Source organism: Herpailurus yagouaroundi, unplaced genomic scaffold (genome assembly GCF_014898765.1).
Source record: "Herpailurus yagouaroundi ecotype Mexico unplaced genomic scaffold, PumYag 183, whole genome shotgun sequence".
NCBI lineage: Eukaryota > Metazoa > Chordata > Mammalia > Carnivora > Felidae > Herpailurus > Herpailurus yagouaroundi.
The window spans coordinates 3,733,534-3,752,558 of NW_024412414.1; the positions used below are offsets into that span (position 1 = coordinate 3,733,534).

The 19,025-nt window shown below is 43.3% G+C and overlaps 1 protein-coding gene across 3 annotated transcripts in view; it reads right to left on the minus strand.

Moving 5' to 3' along the window:
- ATG7 (autophagy related 7) overlaps positions 1-15,031 on the minus strand; it is a 247,595-nt gene extending 232,564 nt beyond the window's left edge. Inside the window, exon 1 of one of the 3 annotated variants that reach the window (XM_040491951.1) lies at positions 14,927-15,031. The gene's annotated coding sequence lies outside the window, so the exon portion shown is untranslated. Of the gene's footprint in view, positions 1-14,408; positions 14,526-14,926 lie in introns of those variants that run through there. The other 2 variants (XM_040491952.1, XM_040491953.1) reach the window with 2 other exon arrangements.
- Positions 15,032-19,025: the final 3,994 nt, after the last annotated feature.

The following is a 19,025-nucleotide window of genomic DNA, read 5'->3' on the forward strand; positions in this document are numbered from 1 at the left end:
CTAGAGGTTCAACCTTATTTTTTTTTTTTTCAACGTTTATTTATTTTTGGGACAGAGAGAGACAGAGCATGAGCGGGGGAGGGGCAGAGAGAGAGGGAGACACAGAATCGGAAACAGGCTCCAGGCTCTGAGCCATCAGCCCAGAGCCCGACGCGGGGCTCGAACTCACGGACCGCGAGATCGTGACCTGGCTGAAGTCGGACGCTTAACCGACTGCGCCAGCCAGGCGCCCCTAGAGGTTCAACCTTAAACAGGCTTCCGGAATGAGACGAAGATGACAGCGACAGCTACTCAGCATTAACCGGGACCAGGCACCACAGCAGGGTGTGCACCTGAATTTACTCCTCCAAAAGCCCTAGGAAGTGACAGTTCCAATTTTAAAGAGGAAGAAACTGAGGTTGAGAGAGGTAAGAAGTCCACAGAAGGACATACAGGTAGGAAAGTGGTAGAGGGAAGCGGACAAGGACCCAAAGTCCATATTCCAAACATGTGATTTCGTGCTTCCTGTCCAAGTCAGCTTCTCTTCTCTCCGTCCTCCCCGCCACACATCAGGCCCACCATCTCACACCTTGGCTCCTGCAGTAACATGCTCACAGGTCACTGCCTTCTGTCCCTGTCTTCTCCAAACAAGTTGTCACGTTGCCACCAGATCTGATCTGTGCAGGGGGCTCCCTTGTTTAAACAAACAAAATCTTACTGGCTTTACTCCACAGAGAGTTTCCCAGTCTTTCACCTTTCCCTAGGAGACCTCTCCCCCTCTCTACCAGGGAAATTCCTCTCATCTACTAAGACTCTTGATGAAGCTCTCATTAATGCCCACAGTCAGTGGGCATCAATGGCCCCCTTCTCTGTAATGACAGATGAAAACTTCCATTACAGGATTTGCCATCATGAATCATACTTACTTTTTTGATCATACCTTTTAAAAAACTTTTTAAATAACAGCAGCAGTAGCAACTGTTCTAATTGAATGTTTATTCTGTGCCAAGCACTAAACATTCTACATATTATCTGATGACAACCCCAAAGTGGTTGCATTGTGCCTACTTTACAGAACAGAAATGGAGACACTGAAATATCAAGTCACTTGCCCAAAGTCACTCAGTTAGGGAGTAGAAGAGCTGAGATTATAACCCAGGTTGACTGGCGGCAAAGCCCCAACTCTCATCACTGTAGTGTATCGCCTTGAAAGAAGACACCCCTTTTCAGAGCCTGAATATTACCCATCAGCCCCACATATGCTAAAAACAATAACCATTTTGAAAAACATTTACATACTAACCTCCTCTCCAACAGGGTCAAAAGAAAAAGGTCATGGCCAGAGTAATCGTCCAATATGGAAGGAAATCAACACAGTGCAGACAGTGGTACAAATGGATCTCTGAGATCCTCCACGGGATGGGTCATCAGGTCCCTAAATGCTTTAGTCATCCACAACTTACTCTTAAAGGTTAACAGGAACTCACCATCATCTTGATGACCTACTGAGGTCATCAAGATGGAATTTTACCAGCGCCAGAAACAAAAGAGAAAACTCTTCTGTACAGCACTTCAGTAGCTGAGAAAAAGTGATTCAGGAAGACCACTTAGAAGATAACCGACAGGCATACTATGACAGTAATCTACATAAAAGGCACATCCTTCAAACATTTTCTGACTTATTTGATCTTTGAGAAATTTCAAACAGAACCCAAGAGCCTATTTCACAAGAGGATGTGGTTGGTATTCAGCTGCTGAACTCCTGCTTGACAGGCTCAGAAAACAGAAGGGTCCTATGCAGCAGCAGCAGCAACACGTGATGGGGAATTTGCTGGAAACATCTAAATATGATATGCAAGTATAAATGTATCACTTAGGAACCTATACATCTATGTCATACTGCTATCTTCCTTAAGCTGGAAGGGAAGATTTAAGAGGAAATGATCAGAATAGAAATCTGGAGGGAGCAGTAAGTTACAGGTGCAAAGTCATTTATGTGTAACTAACCTATATCCAAACATCACCTGCTTCATGAAAATTAAGGCTTGCCTATATATCCCAAGGTCAGAATTCTAGCTTCTGCTTAGCTTAGAAAGTTAAAATATGACTTTCATCATACCTCAACACTACATACGGACATATTCCAGGAAAGAAACTGACAGAGGCATCAATATAAGTGTGGGTTAACTTTATTTCAGACTATTTCTATCATATCCGGGATGTGAAACCCAGGAGTTACACAAGATGGGATTGTGTCACTTCCACAGAAAGAGGAAAGGATTTGATGAAGATTCAATGCTGTAATGGAAAAGAATCCCAGCAGTAACCAAAACATCCAGCCAAGGTTAAACTGAAATCGCAGATGGGTGGTTAAGCAATACACACCCTTTTGGGGCTGTGTCTACCACCCAAAAGTGGTGCAAATTTTAAGCTTTTATGAAAATAAAACTAAGTCACACTCAGCAAATTACATAAGGACAAGCTCAAAAAATACCACTGTCTGAATATTTACCAAAAGTTCCTGTCCAAATGGTCCTAAACCTTGGGTAGTGCTATTCTTCAAAGTCAAATCCCCACAGGAAATGGGTAATAGTGCTTGCCTCCCAAGAAAGAAGCTATGGAGTTGGGAGACAGGGGTGTGGAGAGACTTATTTTAAACTGTCTGGCCCTATTCCCTATGAATTTTGTGTTCAGACTTCAATGAATTTTGTGTTCAAAATACAATGAATTTTGTGTATGTAGAACAACAATACAGAAATAAATACAATAATTAAAGAAAAAAGTCTTAACCCAATGGCAAGATGGGGAATGAAGGAGACATAAGACTACCAGCACAACTGCTTTGGTTCCAAGAAATAACACCTGAGAGATCTCTGATGCAACAATCATGTCTTATTCATCTTTCTTCAGCACTTAACCACACTGCCTAGAATATATTAGGAGCTCAGTAAATGTTGACATGAATAATAGTTCCCTTCCCCTCAAAAAGGGCCACTACATGGAGGCAATAATGAGACAAATTACAGCAGACTTTACAAATTACTAATAGCCTGAATTGTCCAAATAAGAAACAGATTGGCCGGAGAGATAATGAATTTTCCATTAGTGGAAGTGTTCAAGCATATATTAAGATGATTATTTGCCAAGTCATATTGTACAAAGGTTTACTGTATCAGGCAGTCAGACGAGCCCAGGGTTTGGCAGGCTTTTTCTGACAAGGGCCAGACAGTAAATATTTTAGTCATTTCATGCCAAAACAGTTTCTGTCATAGTTTCTTCTTCTTTTTTACAACTCTTGAAAAACGTACAAACAATCCTTAGCTTATGGACTGTGCGCACACACACACACACACAAGGTGTGGGTCAGGATCTGACCTGCAGGCTGTAGTTTGCAGACCCTCAGACTAGATGATCTTCCAAACCTGTTATTTGGGTGAAGCAGGTTGCAAGGTTACAGTTGCTGGTCCATGAGAGAAACCTTGTGATGCTGCAAATACATCTTTATGAACTGGAAAACGTAGTCTATATGAACACTCACACACGCATATATCAGCATCAGTAAGCTACCGTGAAGTTCAGTTAATATTTACTGAAGCTCATAACATGCAAGGAGATGGCATTAGTGGCAATGCACATGCAAAACAGGCATGTTACCACACCTCTGATGGTTTCCTTCCTACTTTTTCCTTGACCCCTGATACTGCCTCCCAACTTTTCCGGGGCCACCCTGGTGGCCCCGCCACTCTTCACCTCTGACTTGATGCTGAAGAAACATCCAGCTGCTTGGTGCCCCTCTAACACACCTGTTGTCCTGCCTCCACAACCCTGAACAAACAGCTCCCTGTGTCTGATAGGCATCCCTGCTCCTGTGACTGGCACTTTTCAAAATCCAGCTCAGAGGTTATTTGCTCCATAAAGCCTTCCCAGAGCTCCCTTTCACTCTCTTTACCCATTGCTTTCTCTTCTCCCTTGGCTTTGGTTAACCACTTCTGTCTCTAAACTACCTCTACATTTAGTATTACTGTTCAGCTCTTTGCTGATCTGTCTACCTCCATCAACCTGACTGTAAATTCTACAGATACAGATCCTGGCTCATATCCCTCTCAATACACCATAATCACTTGCAGAACGGCTCCCAAATGTTACTAAGATGAGTTCTAGAAACTTTTTATGGGTACCTTCCCATAAAAGAAGCAAGAGAAAGAAATAACCCAGGCTTCTATGACTGGAAAGACAAACTCCAAGCTTATTACAATGGAATATGGAGATTAGAGCAAGCAATCATGAAGAACACTTGGAAATATGCCATATGACTTAGAAATAAATCTGTTACGTTTTTTAGGACTAAGATCTTAGTGGATAAGAGATATGCATGTACAAATCAACTGAAATGAAATCTCACCCAACCAAGTATAAAGTTAGTATAGATCTTTCTTCCTGAAAGTATTCCCATAGGTACAGAAGTCAAAGGCCTACATCCACAGTCTCAAAGTATCTCTCCACCAAAAAAAACACAAAAAAAAAAACAACTATTAATTTCAAAGGAGAGAAAAAGTAACTCTACAATGACAAAATCTGGCAGACACCATCTTAATGCAGGGATTGAAGTCAACACCAGCAGCAATGGGACACAGATACATATGCTATCTGATAGAATGCAGTGAAAAGCACAAACATCCATACCACTCCGCTGAAAGCAAATGACATGGGTCTCATTGAGAAGAAACGTTAGGTAAACCCAAACTGGAAAACATTCTACAAAATGACTGAGACTGGCTTACAGTCTTCAAAAGTGTCAAGATCTTGGGGCACCTGGGTGGCTCAGTCGGTTAAGCGTCCGACTTCGGCTCAGATCATGATCTCTTGGTTCATGAGTTTGAGCCCATGATGGGCTCTGTGCTGACAGCTCAGAACCTGGAGCCTGCTTCGGATTCTGTGTCCCCCTCTCTCTCTGTCTCTCTCTCTCTCTCTGCCCCTTCCCTGCTCACATTCTCTCTCTCTCTCTCTCAAAAATAAATAAACATTAAAAAAAAAAAAGTGTCAAGGTCAAGAGAAGACTAGGGAATTGTTCCAGAGTAAAAGAGAAAGACACGATGACCGGGGGCAACGTGTGATGCTGGCTCGACACTCTGTTTTCATAAAGGGTGCTACTGGGACAAAATCTGCCTGGAATCTCTGGAGAAGGGTATATGAGAGGTCTGTCTTATTCTTGTAAGGTTTCTGCAAATTTGAAACTGTTCCAAAATAAAATATGAAGACAATTTTAGCGCCTTCACACACCCAGCCTATGCTATACTGAACAGGCAAAACCAATTACGTGAAAGAAGTTAGAATAGTAATTACAGGGTGGGATGGGGCTACTGACTGGAAAGGGGCAGTAAGAAGCCTCCTGGGGAGCTGGAAACATTCCATTTTCCTTGAGCTGGGAGGTGGTTTCAGAGCACATACATATGCAAAAATCCATGAGCTATATATTTACGATTAATGTACTTTACCATATGCATACTATACCTGAACAAAAAAAGTAAAACCGAAAGCCCTATATTCAAGCTATAATGATCCTACACAGAACCTTCCTGTATTCACTTAATAGTTAACAGATGACCTATTTAAAATCTAGCTTTGGTGAAAAGAAACTCATTGCTCTAAATAAGTATAAAAGAAGTATCATTTCCATAAATTTTTCTGGCATTTGTTATTAAAGATGCTGAAGACGGAAGTATTTTGGCTTTACTGCTTATGTAATTAATTGGACCGGGAATGCTCCCTGGTGAGTCTGTCCAACTGGTCTCCCTCCAAGGGAGGGTAGGCAATAGGACTGGATGCAGCAGATATTACAGGGTAGGATTTCTGGAAATGAAGAAGTCAACTGGTAGAAAATGAACAAAAATCACAGTGATGAAACAAACAAACCTGTCTTCAGGGAAACTAAACCCTTGGAGGGACAGCAGAGAAACAGACTAGCCTAACTCTTCTAATAAAAATGCCTTGCCCTGTATGTTGTTGGGGTTTTGTTTTTTTGTTTGTTCGTTTGTTGTTTGGGGAGGGCAGGGGAACTTCCAGTCCTTCAGAGAAAGGATGCTAATGTGACAGTGGGGAGCCCGGTCTTCAGAGAGACCCAAGCATGAGTTCCCAATTCCACCTCTCACTGGCTGAGGAGCCTTGGGCGGGTAACTTCATCCCCTGTGCCTTGATTTCCTCATCTGTAAAATAAGGATAATTCCAGCCAACCCGTGAGGTTGTTGGGAGAGCTAAATGAGAAAGGGCGTGATGTGCCTGTTCAGGGGCCTGGCGCAGTCAGCCTAAGTGGTAGTGCCCTCAGATTGTCAACACATGCCCCGTACCTCACATTAGCCAACGCTGCCTGCCTAATGCAGCTGCCCTTCTCCGTGCTCACTGTGAAAACTTTCACCATCTCACACGGGCCTTGTGTAAGCCTCACCTCCCTCAAAGGAGCACTGCAGTCACAGCAGAGGTTTAATTAAAATGAAACGGATGGTCTCCTGCTATAGGTCATCAAGGGCAAGTCCAGAGGAACAAGTGCTAAGGGTTAGGAGCACTTTGTGTTCAATTTCTCGCAGGCCACGTGGGGCCATTCACTTAGCAGAAGCACCAGAACAACCACAATTTGGCCCTGAAGTGCCGTCTCTGGGCCAAGATGGAGCACACAGAGCAGACTTCTGTTCTCATTTTCCCAGCTGCGGGGCTGTGAGCTCTGGCAGTCATTAAAATAAGCACCAAACCACATGCCCAAGTCCTGCTGACAAACAGAGTATGTAAGCTGATGGGTTAAAAAAAAAAAAAAAAGGGAGATGGCCAGGAGTGGGGAGGGGGCCTCTTTGGCATACGAAGCCAATGCACATTTTGCCGGCTAATGACGTCCTGCAACTTCACGAGTTTTGGAAATAATGTGCAAGGCTGCCAAAGAGGGAGGTTTACAGGCCCTCCCTTCCAAAAGGAGGGGGGCAAAGTTCCAAACTTCGAAGACAGATTAGGCTTTACTGGAAGATGAAAACTCAGGACTCCGACAGGGGAACCAGCTGGGTTCGGAAGCCTCAGTTCCTTTTAAAAATCGCATTACAGGGGCGCCTGGGTGGCGCAGTCGGTTGAGCGTCCGACTTCAGCCAGGTCACGATCTCGCGGTCCGTGAGTTCGAGCCCCGCGTCAGGCTCTGGGCTGGTGGCTCAGAGCCTGGAACCTGTTTCCGATTCTGTGTTTCCCTCTCTCTCTGCCCCTCCCCCGTTCATGCTCTGTCTCTCTCTGTCCGAAAAATAAATAAATGTTAAAAAAAAATTTTTTTAAAAATAAAAATAAAAATAAAAATCGCATTACAGGGGCGCCTGGGTGGCGCAGTCGGTTAAGCGTCCGACTTCAGCCAGGTCACGATCTCGCGGTCCGTGAGTTCGAGCCCCGCATTGGGCTCTGGGCTGATGGCTCACAGCCTGGAGCCTGTTTCCGATTCTGTGTCTCCCTCTCTCTCTGCCCCTCGCCCGTTCATGCTCTGTCTCTCTCTGTCCCAAAAATAAATAAACGTTGAAAAAAAAAATTAAAAAAAAAAAATAAACACAACTAGATTATGTTTAAAAAAAAAAAAAAAATCGCATTACAGTCAAGATGCCCCTGGGCCAAACTGAGGTCTCCACAAGACACCGAGTCATCGAAAGTGGCTTTTTTGTGTGTGTGACGGTACTGATAGGTGGCCGCAGCTGATCACATAAGCAGGCAGGATAACTGCTATTATGGACGGGTTGTCTCCCTCACCTCCATGCATGCCACCTTGGTCAATGAGAGAACTGGCAGTCACCTCCACTGTCTTCAAACTGTAACCTTCATTCTCACTGGTTACTCCTGGGAGTTTTTCCTTTGTTTTCCTTCTGCTATAATAACCTTAACCTTCACATACAACGTGCTCTTGTTCAGCCTGTTTTTGAGAATGGACGCACTGGATACCAGTGTCGTGGGGCGTGGCAAGCCCACGAGGGAGGGATAGTAAAAGCTGAGAGAGCCTGTGAGAGAGGAGAAAGACAACACAAGGAAGATGGAAACAGCATGCCTGCTTCAGAGTCCTTTTTGTTAACTGCACCAATCAACAGTGTCATGTTGCTTCATTCTATGTACGAGGGACAGCCACCTGGATTCACCGGCATCGCTAGAGAGCCCTCATGTCAACCAACAGGTAAAATCTGGCATGGTTTCCTAAAAGCTGGCTGAGTTATGGAGGCTAGCTTCTGAGTAACAGAGGCTCTGTGGTTTCATTTCTGGTGATATCTAAGAAGTCCTGGAAAAGGAAGAGGTGCTGAAAAATTGGGCCAACCCAACACATGTTACCAGATTTCCAAAGATAAGAATAAGGATGGATTCTACAGCCTAGTGGACAGAGGTTTTGCTCAGGAAAGGTGGCATGTGGGCCATTCCAGACCACATGTCACTTCTGTGCAATTAGAAAACTATATCCCCTCCTGGAGACATTTTACTTCCTTTCCTTAGAAAATTGTTTTAATACATTGATTAGGTTGACCCAAGACATTGTACCTTTGTCTGCCAGAAAATCGTCACTACAAAAGTAAATTCATGATGCCTATGATCCAAACAAAACCCCCTCAGATGTGGCCTCTTGGGCAGCGCACAACCTGCACAACTGTATATGGCAGTCTTGAGTATTAATCCTAAGAGGCCACTATGGTTTAAGAAGGAGTCGTGAGAGTAACTGCATTTCTTCCTTGATCAAAGAAGAACCAGATATAGGATATAGGATATCTGGACCTAGGAAGGCCTCTGAAAAGACCACTCCAAATATCCTGGTAGACAAGATGAAGCTGTCGTAATTGGATTCCAACATAATCAGAGAGACTATGAACCGGTAAAATAATCTTATCTGAAGAATGCTGGTTACGGTATGAACTGGTGTCAATAAGAAAGGAACTAATAGGGGCATCTGGGTGGCTCAGTTGGTTAAACATCCGACTCTTGATCTCAGCTCAGGAAATGATCTCATGGTTTGTGAGATCGAGCCCTGCATTGGGCTCTGTGCTGACAGCATGGAGCCTGCTTGGGATTCCCTCCCAAAAATAAATCTTAATAATAATTAGTATAATAAATACAATTATATGTATAAACAAAAATATACATATATATAAAAGAAAGGGGCTAACTGTGATAAGTCATTGGTTCAGTCTTTGGTCCTAATCTATTTCTTTTTATTTATCTACATGAATGAATATTCATCAATATTTACTAAGTGTTTGATGTGTGCTGAACATTGTGTTAGGGGCTTAGAGCAGGGAAAAAGACACATAAACCACATAAACAAATATATTCAAAAAGGTATACTTACTACATTTACCAGTGACTTTGATGATTGATATAGGTTTGCTTATCAATTCTATACATGACACGAAGCAGGAAGGAATAGGCAATATGATGGATAACAAAACTTCACAATACAAAAGATTCTGACCACCTGGAATAACAGGCCTATTTTAACAAGACTAAAAATTTCAGAGATAAATACAGGGTCTTAAATCTCAGTCCAAAAAAACAGCTGGACAACAGTGCAGGCACTGGAGGCAGTATGATAATGGAAGGACACAGCTTCATGAGCCAGAGAGACTGCAATTAAAATCCCACCTCTGAGGGGTGTCTGGGTGGCTCAGTCCGTGAAGCATCCAATTCAGGTCATGATCTCACAGTTTGTGGGGTCAAGCCCCGCGTAAGGCTCTTTGCTGACATCTTGGAGCCTGGAGCCTGCTTCAGATTCTGTGTCTCCCTCTCTCTCTCTCAAAAAATGAATAAACATTAAAAAAATAAAAATAAATAAAAATTAAAAAACCCCACATCTGCTACATCTAGCCACACAACCTCAGGCAAGTCATTTAACTTTTCTGAGCCTTCTTCCCCACCTGTAAGATGGGACACTACCTGCTGCACAGAATTATTGTGAGGATTCGATTAGAAAATGCATGTACCTGAGGGGCACCTGGGTGGCTCAGTCAGTTAAGCATCCGACTTTGGCTCAGGTCATGATGTTGTGGTCCATGAATTTGAGCCGCACATCGGGCTCTGGCTGACAGCTCAGCGTATTGTGCCTCCCTCTATCTCTGCCCCTCCCTCACTTGTGCACGAGCTCTCTCTCTCTCAGAATAATAAACACTTAAAAATTTTAAAAAAAGAAAATGCATGTATCTGATACAGAAGTCATTCTAAAATAGGACTGACGTTATCAACAAAACATGTGTGAAAGACATGGGGATTTCCATTTAGTTATCCCTTCAACAAACATTATGTTATGTACAGTTCCCGTGCTGTATTTCAGCATTCAATGGCAAAAGAGATTAAGGTCTCTGCCTTTCAGGACCTAAGTTTTGAGGGTTATACATACCAGGAATCACAGTATAGCAATCTGTGGATAAAGCAAGTACCATATGGTATAGTGTAAGTGTTTGTACAGGGTGTTATGGGAGGACGGAGGGGTATCTAAATTGGACTGAAGAAGCAGGGATTTGTATTTTAGCAAAGATCCGTATTTTAGGAATGATACTCCAGTACCAGTGAGCACCAGACAGGGCAAGCGGCTCAGTGGTTGTGCAGGAATACAGGCAAGAAGCAAGAAGAGCCTAAAGTAATGGGAGAAGCAATGGAGGAGAAAATGTGTCAGGAGACATCAAGGAAGGAGAATCTGTAGAACTCTGATGACTGCCTGGGAAAAGGCCAAGACAACTGCAGTGCTCTGATGTGAATGACTAAATGGAAGAAGGGGAATGAGTCAGAGGAAAGGATGCAGAAAGAAGGGCAGCTTTGGAGAGAAGCTGATGAGATTACTTTTGGACTCACTGAGTCTGAGGCCTGGCCTGCAGGAGAGATCTTAGCTCAACATACAGAACAGGGGTCCTTGGCACATAAGTGGGAGTTGAAGTTGTGGGTGAGAAGAGCACAGAGTATAAGGCAGGACCTTGGAGAAAACTAGCATTTAATGAACAAAAGGGGGGGGGGGGTGACCCACAATGGAAGCTGAGGGGGAAATGGCCAGACAGATAACACAAAGGAATATCAGCAATATGAAATGTGCTCAGAATTCAAAAGGTAAGGGAAAACTTTCAGGGGTTCGGGCAACGTGAAGGTCTGAAGACGAGGAAGGGCAATTTTGGAGGACAGGTGGGACAGAAGAAGGATTTTAGCAAATGATGACTTCAGGAAGTCAACAAACGTGGATGGGAAGAGATGATGTGATGTGATGTGATGTGATGTGATGTGATGTGATGTGAAGGTGTTTCGTCTTTTCCAGATATTTAAATGAGAAGAGATGGTTAAACAGGAAAGAAACAGAACAATGGAACCTCAGCACAAGTAAAAGAATCAGCCTTAAACACATTTCTTTCACAGAGGTGAAGTGATACAGTCAGCTGGAGACAAGTCAGTAAGTGACAGAAGCTGAGGAGCCTTCATTGATGGCTGCAACTTAGTGAAGTCAAAGTCCAGGTTAGGAGGCTGGGAGAGGAATGGAAATCTGAAAGACAAGGAGAAGATGGGCAAGAGAGCTGTCCAAACACAAGGGGGGAGTGTCAAGCAGTGCTGGGAGCCCACAGCGTGACGGTGTCAAGGGCAGGTGTGTCTACAACAAAGACAGGGGGCCTCAGGTCTCCACAAAAAAAGTACAGTCCTGCTCCCTCTGGTCAGACTCCTAGAGAAAAGAGGCCTTCCTTTCTATACTACACACTCAAGGAGAGACTGTTAAACAGGAATAAGTTCAAAGGAAAGTAATCACAACAAAGAAGGTGAGAAAAGCCCAAAGGTGATCATGGTTGGGGTGGGGGGGGGGGGTTGCAGAGGCTGGAATGAGACTGAGCTGTTACCCAGTCTGCCAAGACCACAGAGATGCATAATCCCTACTGGGTAACAAAGCAGCATCTAATTATTCTTCCTTGAATACACAACCAGGCCTTACTTATACTGGAGATAGGTAGAAGGATCAGGAAACAGAAAAAGGAGGAAGGCAGTCCTGAACTTCCTTTCCCAAGGGTAAAAGTGGATAAAAGAGGCCATTCGGATTTCCAAATAAAACCTCCGAGGAAGTGAGGGATAACCAATCAAGGGCCACTAATCAAAAGAATTTTGTTATTACTTATGTCCACACACAGGATCCATCCCTCAGCACCCCGTATCCCAATTCACCTTCCTCCTCTCCCCATGTGGTGTTATCCAGCTACCAGTCCAGCACCTCCTTTACCCCTTAAACCCACCCATCTTTCTCCCTTGGCTTAGCCACTGCCTTGGTTCAGGCCTTCCTCCTCCACTACCTGGACCACAGAACAGTGCCCTGACTGGTCTTCCTGCTGGGTCTGCCCTGTCCAGTGTAGTCACCATGGGAGAGCCTGAGTAATTTAAAACAGATGAGAGCAGGGGCGCCTGGGTGTCTCAGTCGGTTGAGTCCGACTTCAGCTCAGGTCATGATCTCACAGTTCATGGGTTCGAGCCCTGCATCAGGCTCTGTGCTGACAGCTCAGAGCCTGGAGTCCGCTTCGGATTCTGTGTCTCCCCCCTCTCTCGGCCCCTCCCCTGCTGGCTCTCTGTCTCTCTGTCTCTCAAAAATAAATAAATATTTTAAAAATTTAAAATAGATGAGAGCACATCACACCCCTTCTTCAACTTTCACTGCAACTCTCTGACACCACACTTTCAAAATAAAGTGCAAACTTCTTTGCACGGTAATATTAACTGCTACTATTGATCACTTACCATCTAGCAAGTGGGTAACATATACCATTCAATCCTCACAGCAACCCTGGGAGGATGGCTTACAGATAAGGAAACTGAAGTTTAGAAAGGGAGTGACCAGCCCCAGGTAGCAAAACTAGTTCAATGGCAAAGCCAGCATGTAACTTACAGTCCAAATTCTGTGCTCCTAATTATATATCATATATTAGATTATACAACCTTATATTGCCCGCAAGGTCCTTTGTGATCTGCCTCCTGCTTACCTTTCCACAGTGACTTCTTAGCTGAGGTGAACGATGCAAGTTACCTACAGCCCTCCCCACTCCCAATGTCTGCAATGTCATCCCACCTCCCATGCCTCTTCACCTGACTAATCTTGCTCATCCTTCAGGCCTTGAGTAAAGCGATGCCTCCTCACAGAAAACTTCTCTGATGCCTCAGCCTGACTTGTGATCACCCTAAGTCCTCCTCTGGCAAATCTCTACAATAGCTGCATTCCACAGTGCTGTTGTCTATGTTCTTGACTTAAAAAATAATTAATTCCTCGAGGACAGGGATGGGCATCTTGAACAAGAGCCCGGTACACAACTCCTTTAAGAATTTCACAATCTTGTCACATGAGGGGCAGGGAGGAGTTGGCCAAGAAAAATGGGAGGGGGAAGGGGAGATCTTTTAGGAAGCAGGAGCAGCAGGAGCCAAAGGCTACAAGTGAGATACAACCTGTAAACAGTTTAACGAGACTACAGCGCAGAACTGGGGGATGGAAGTATAATTAGGCAAGATGAGCTTTCGCAAGGCTGGCTTTTTCTTCATTCAAGTATTAGTTCCAAAGTCACCTCCTCAGAGAAGTCATCCCGGCCAGCTAGCTTTTAAAACAGCTCCCTCTGCTTACCCGCAGGTACTCTCCATCCCATTACCATTTCTTTTTCTTTTTTTGATAGTATCTGAACAGGATACTAACAGGATCTGAAACACCTACCACCCACTAAAAGCTCTGTATTATTGGCAATCACCACAACTGCCACCACCAGGATCAAAAGTAGGCTCCCTGAAATCGGTCTAATTTTACCCCCCCCCCCCCCGCCAATCACCAGTACTTATGGTAATGCCTGGCACATCACAAAATTTTTGGTTGTTATGGAGTTTACTACAGGTAAATATATTAAATGTGCTCAGCCTGGAGAAGAAATGGCGTGAAGAGGAAAACAAACCAGCAGCCTTCAAGGATGTGTGGGCAATAAATTGGAAGGGAGATCCAAAGAGTCTGAAGGAGGGACAATGAGCCGAGATTATGGTATAGACTTAAGTCAGAGTTAGGGGAAATCCAAACAAGAATAACCAGAAATAGTTTTCTGCCACCAAAGAAATTTAACCAGTGGGCAGGGGTGTCACAGAAGAAATGCAAGTATGCAATGGGAAAGGCAGACTGGGACCCAGAGGTCTGAAGGTCTGGAACTGGCAATCACAGATACACCTGGTTTCATTCACAGAATTAAGAAAAAAATTTTTTAATTAGCGTTGAAAAAAACTGTAGTCGTTAGTGTTTAAAAATCAAGAGATTACACGCGTGCAACACAAAAGTTTTGTTTTCACTTCTCCAATTTCATAAATGTTAGTAAATGTTAGTACTGTTCTTGCTTATAAAACTCAACTCAGTAAAAATATAAGCTTGACTTTTTCTTACATGGAAATTCCTTACACCTACATTTATACTTTACCTGATGGAATAAGCACTAAAGTTTGTAATCCCTGGACCAAACTGAAGAGTCGAAAACCTTAGCTTAGAAAGCCCTGAGAAAGAAGTGACTTCATTTAACACCCTGGCTTCACAAATGACGTTATTATCACTCCCATTTTACAGATGAGGGAAGAGAGGCTCACAAAGAGGTGACATGCCAGAGTCACACAGCAAATCCCGGGCAAAGCCAGGATGAGAACTGGCGTCCTATCTCTGGTGTCCCAACATCGAAGGTTGAGAACCATCCCTGCCAGACGCCAGGAGGAAGTGACTTAGAACATCAGGAGGTTTCTAGTCAGAAGACCCCGGGCTGAAACCAGTCCGACGGGACGCGGCAGGAGGAGGGCGAGAGCTGGAGTCAGTGACTCCCTGGAGGAGGGAGGAACCTGAATTCTGCCACGACCCTCGTGCTCACAGCCGAGCTCGCCCCTTCCCGCCAGGCATCCAAAACCCAGCCCGCAGGACCCCACTACTCCCTCCGCAGCGCGGCTCACTTACCGCCACTCAACTTCCGGCAACCACAGCGTCGGCCGCAGCGCGCGCCCCGATGACGCAATTGTCCCCGCCCCGTCCGCCTGCGGTCAGTGGTGCGCATGCGCACACGGAGGCGCGAGCCAACCTGGTAAATGAGCCCCTAGCACCGGCCTGAGTGGGAGGATCTTGAGTTGCCGGGAAGGCGGAGCATCAGCAGGTGGGCGAGGCCCTCTGAAAAGGGCTGAGCTTCGGGTGATAAGCCACTTTATTGCCTATGGGAATGCGTCTATGCTTGTCATGCTTTGAAAAAAACTCCTCCGCTTTCTCTCGATTTCAGAGGATGACAGGAATTACGGTCATTTCCATTTTGCAAGAGAGGCGGCATTAAACGTATCCCAGGTGTCAGTGAGGAGGCAAGTGTGAAGACAGATGAGAATTTTAATAGGTAAAAGCCCGTGAAGGTCGCCAGTGATTAACCTGCTCTTTCTAAACTAGGCATTATTCTCATAGCTCCCCGCTGTCAGTGGGATAAAGGCAGTCATGCCAAATTATTTATTGAGCATATACTGTGTGCCAAGCATTGGTCAGGTACTGAAGACACAATAATGAGTACAAACTTAATGTGACATATAACGGCATTCGTTCATAAGGAATGAAAGTGACTCTGATGTGGCTCAAAAGACTCAATAGTAACAGTAATGACTACTATTAACTACTATGTTTCCAGGCTGTCATATCTTCTAATCGCCACAAAGGCCCTGAAACGTATCATATTCTCCCCCATCTTACACAGGAACAGAGACTAGGAAAAGTTAAGTGTCTTGCTGAAGGTTAAAGAGCTTTGGGGATAGGATTCTAATGCAAGTGTGTTTGACTCTGCCAAATAAGAAAACAAATCCAGATTTAGTAAGGAGATACTTAATTCGAAAGGATTATTGCAAGGGGGAGGGGGAAAGGGAGGGTAGGGACTATTGCAATAGGGAGCCACTCTGACCTAAAGATCTGCAAGTGTCTTAAGGGCTAGGCAAAAAGGATTTTTCCTTCAAAAGGAAGAATGAAGAAGGCTAGAAAGAACTGGGTGTGGGAAAGTGGGAGGAAAGGGTGACTTGATTGGATAGTAGTAGATCAGAGAATATTTTACCTTGACGTCAGCCTATTCTCTGGAGGGGTGGTATGCTGGCTCAGGCTGAGGGTAAGTCAAAAATAAGGAACCTGAAGGGTATGGGAGAAGCTTAACTAAAGTTGGTTAATAAAGCATTTTGTTTTGATTGATCAGTGGATACAAGTAGCTCAGCTAAACATTTTAAGGCAACGATTAGTTCAGAAGGATTGTCTTGCCTTGTCGCAGGTAAACAAGTATCCATGAGTCTTACCTAAGTCATAAGGGAATGGATATTTCTTTGCCATAAATTCTTTCTGGAGCACAAAAAAAAAGTGGAAGGAGGGTGTTGAAAAGCCATAGCTTCAGGAGTGCAAGGCTCAGGTCAAATTCAACATTGCAAATTATTTCCCTATAGCAGTCTCCGCTCCTGCCACTGCCTCCTCAGACTGCATGCTTGGGTCACATCAAATTAATTCTGGTGTTTTAAGCACTCTCTACTCTTTTATATCTCCATCCCTGCAATAGCCTCATACTTCCTCTGTTTGTGTAACCCTTTCTGTCTTCAAAACCCAGTTGATGCACCAAAAAGAATACTTAGGAATAAATTTAACCAAGGAGGTGAAAGACATATATTCTGAAAACTATAAGACATTGATGAAAGAAATTGAAGATGACACAAACGGAAAGATGTTCCATGGTCATGGATTGGAAGAATATTGTTAAAATGTCCATATTTCCCAGAGCAATCTACAGATTCATTGCAATTCTTATCAAAATACCAATAGAATTTTTCATAGAACTAGAACAAATACTCCTAAAATTTGTATGGAACCAAAAAAGACCCCAAATAGCCAAAGCGATCTTGAGAAAGAAGAGTAAAGCTGGAGGTATAATCTCAGATTTCAAGGTATACTACAAAGATGCAGTAATAACAGTATGAGACTGGCAGAAAAATAGATACATCGATCAGTGGAACAGGTCAGAGAGCCCAGAAATAAACCCACATTTATATGGTCAATTAATTTACTACAAAGAAGGCAAGAATATACAATGAAGATAAGACAGTCTCTTCAATAAATGGTGCTGGGGAAACGGGAGAGCCACATGAAAAAGAATGATCCTGGAGCACTTTCATACACCACACACAACAATAAACCCAAAATGGATTAAAAACCTAAGTGACCTGAAACCATAAAACCCCTACAAGAAAGCATAGGCAGTAATCCCTTGGACATTGGCCTTAGCAACGTATTTATGGATATGTCTCATCAGGCAAGGGAAACAAAAGCAAAAATAAACTAGTGGGACTACAGCAAAATAAAAAGCTTTTGCACATCATAAATCACCAACAAAACAAAAACAACCTAGTGAATGGGAGAAGGTATTTGCAAATGGTATATCTGATAAGGAATTAATATCCAAAACATATAAAGAATTTATACAACTCAACACACACACACACACACACACACACACACACACACACACACACTCTAATAATCCTGTTAAAAATTGGGCAGAGGACTTGAGTCGACATTTCTCCAAAGACTTAAAGAAGGCTAACAGGAGCATGAAAGGAGGCTCAATGTCCACTAATTATCAGGGAAATGCAAATAAAAATTATAGTAATATCTTACAGTAATATCCCCTCACAGCTGTCAGAATGGCTAGTATGAAAAAAGACAAGAAATAACAAGTGTTGGCAAAGGCATGGAGGAAAGGGAACTTTTGTGCACTGTTGGGAATATAAATTGGTGAAACCACTGTGGAAAACAGAGTGGAGGTCCCTCAAAAAATTAAAAATAGAAATACCATATCATCCAGTAATTCCACTATCGGGTATTTACCCAAAGAAAACAAAAACACTAACTTTAAAAGATATACACACCCCTCTGTTTGCTGCAGCATTATTTACAATAGCCAAGATACAGAAGCAGCCCAAGTGTCAATCAATAGATGAAAAGATAAAGAAGTTATTACACACACACACACACACACACACACACACACACACACTTTGGAATATTACTCAGCCATAAACAAGGAATGAAATCTTGCTATTTGCAACAACAAGGAAGGGCCTATGAAAGACCTATGAAGCTAAGTAAGTCAGATAGAGAAAGTCAAATACTATATTATTTCACTTATATGTGGAATCTAAAAAACAAACCAAATGAACAAACAAAACAGACACATAGATCCATGGAACAGAAAAGAGAACCCAGAAATGGACCCACAAATGTGTGGCCAACTAATCACTGACAAAGCAGGAAAGAGTATCCAATGGAAAAAAAAGCCTTTTTAGCAAATGGTGCTGGGAAAAACTGGATGGTGACCTGCAGAAGAATGAAACTGGACCACTTTCTTATACCATACAGAAAAATAAATGCAAAGGGGCTGACAGACCTAAATGTTGGATGGGAAACCATCAAAACGCTACAGGAGAAAACAGCAGCAAACTTTTTGACTTTGGCGACAGTAACTTCTTACTAGACATCTCCGGGGGCAGGAGAAATAAAAAAAATGAACTACTGGGACCTCATCAAGACAAAAAGATTCTGCACAGTGAAGGAAACAATCAACAACACTAAAAGACAACTGACAGAATGGGAGAAGATATTTGCAAACAACATATCTGATAAAGGGTTAGTACCCAAAATGTATAAAGAACTTATCAAATTCAACACCCAAAAAACAAATAACCCAGTTAAGAAATGGGCAGAATACATGAATAGACTCTTTTCCAAAGAAGACATCCAGTTGGCTAATAGACACGTGAAAAGATGTTCAATATCACTCATCATCAGAGAAATACAAATCAGGGCCACAGTGAGATACCACCTCACACCTGTCAGAATGGCTAAAATGAACAACTCAGGAAATAACAGATGTTGGTGAGGATGTGGAGAAAAGGGAACCCTTTTGCACTGCTGGTGGAATCCAAACTGGTGTAGCCACTCTGTAAAACAATATGGAGATTCCTCAAAAAATTAAAAATAGAACTACCCCATGACCCAGCAA